The sequence below is a fragment of the Frieseomelitta varia genome, unplaced genomic scaffold (genome assembly GCF_011392965.1).
Source record: "Frieseomelitta varia isolate USP_RPSP 00005682 unplaced genomic scaffold, Fvar_1.2 scaffold_281, whole genome shotgun sequence".
Taxonomy (NCBI): domain Eukaryota; kingdom Metazoa; phylum Arthropoda; class Insecta; order Hymenoptera; family Apidae; genus Frieseomelitta; species Frieseomelitta varia.
In genome coordinates this window covers 1,204,921-1,207,318 of record NW_025110014.1, presented here as the reverse complement: position 1 = coordinate 1,207,318, position 2,398 = coordinate 1,204,921, and positions in this window count along the sequence as shown.

Genomic DNA, 2,398 nt, shown 5'->3' with positions numbered 1-2,398 from the left:
CGTCTTCCGTCTCGTATTTATAATATTTCAAGTGATCAACAAAGTCTATCTTATTAAGTACCATATATTGTATCATAGATACTACATATACAAATTTTCACTATTATACACAAAATGATATTATATTCATTAAATAATGTTCCATATATTATAGAAATTTATATATGCAAGTATATCATATTTATACATACACACTTCGATCTTTCGCTGTTACATGTAACTCTGGTACACACCTCTGTACGTCTTCCGTCTCGTATTTATAATATTTCAAGTGATCAACAAAGTCTATCTTATTAAGTACCATATATTGTATCATAGATATTACACATACAAATTTTCACTATTATACAAAATAATATTATACTCATTAAATAATGTTCCATATATTATAGAAATTTATATATGCAGGTATATCATATTTATACATACACACTTCGATCTTTCGCTGTTACATATAACTCTGGTACACACTTCTGTACGTCTTCCATCTCGTATATTATAATATTTCAAGTATTTTAAGGGTGAAAGGAAAGGTACTGTATTTGAGACAATTATCTATTGTAAATTTTGATCAACAAAGTCTATCTTATCAAGTACCATATATTGTACCATAGATACGACATATACAAATTTTCACTATTGTACGTAAAATAATATTATGCTCTTTAATACTCTAGATATTATAAAAGTACAAGTATATATGTGTGTAAGTATATCATACGTATACTTTGATCTTTAGCTGTTGTACGCAAGCCGAACAGTAATTTCTCAATGGAACAATATCGTTCTTAAATCTGGAAATAGAATTCCGCGCGAGTGATTGTTCAAAATAGAAGCGCGCGTTGTTTCTTTTGCCAGATCGGCGGCCCTGAAAGTTCGCACAGCGGAGGAACAATGGTCCCAAGAGAAGTTGAACCGCGGTAACTGTTGCATTATTCGCCGAGCAAGATGCAGCGTCAACCGGGCTATCGTGGGTTTCGATCGACCTCTTGCTGGATGTTAGAGGCCACACGTTCGCCACACTCGCTTTGAACGCGATGGGCACGCCAACGATAATAGGGGGACAAGAAAGGGAACCGCCGCCGCGGTTCGTCTGAATTACGAATTATCTCCTCCTGGTCTTTACACAGAAACGCACGATTTTATCCGTGACACCATCGTCGCGGATAATTTGACACGGACAAAGGACCCCCGCTAAAAGAACAGTTTGACTGTTTCACTGTTTCGCCTTTATTCCTCGTTGTTTCTTCTGTTTCTCTTTTAATTCTCATGAGTAACTCGTGGATTTCGCGATTTAGGAAGTCGTTGCTGTACCGTTCGATGGATCACCCCGACTGTAATTTCAGAAGGAAACGGGTCGGGTCACATTGCTTTTGCGCGTTTCCCAGCATGATTGATGCCCCGCTCTACGAAGATACTCTTCGTCCGGTATTCCCCCTCCTTTCCTATATTCATCGTACAAATGAAATTATTATACATATACTTTATGGATAATTTACAGTATTTTTTATCGCGCATAGTATTTATAATTTCGCACTGGGTACACCCGCGAAACCTATCTCGATCTTCCACGAAAAATCTTCAACACGCCGTTTAACAAACGCCTCGGACAAAGATTACATCGACCTCTCGATCACGAAGTGCATTACACACGCTCTCGCGGTTATGATATAGGATACAGGAGCGATGAGGGAGGGACAGGAGAAAAAGCCTGATGAACTTCCGATTCGAGGCGACGTCTTGATCACCGTCTGGCCGGTATAATGGCCGCTGTTCCGTTCGGCTCTCCATTTGACCCTTGCCCGTGAAATCGTCCGTACTATAATAATTTATTGCTACCAGGGCTCGTGTTTCTGACCGGTAGGCGCCTCTCAATCTAGATCGGTCGGAGAGGAAGCCTCTCCACTCAGCCCTGGGAATCGAACCCGGAACCCAGCCTGTTTTTCTTTTTACCTCTGCTTTACCTTGTGCTATCTTCGCTTCGCTCCCGCGTAACTATTACGGCTCCGCCAGTTATCCCATCGATCCTTCAATTTTCGCTGGGATGCGTTTTCCGTTACGCGAACGCGTTGAAAATTCCAAGATCGGGCGCATCTTTTTTCGCGCCTTTCCGCATCGAATTCGTTCTACTTTCTTACGTATATCTGGAAGTCGCTTGACTTGCGTGCTTATATTGCGATATAAAAGCACGAATATTTGAAATTAAAATACATAGATAGTTACATCGTTGGATAGTTTGACAAGCAAGAGTGACAAAGATCAGTCACGTTTGAAATTTTTCCACGAGACGAAATGTTTAATTTCTTCTTTTAAGATATTGTATTACATTAAAGTATAACGAATTACAATAAAGTAATTGCAATAGAAGTTTTTCGTTCTACAGTATTATCTAGTTATT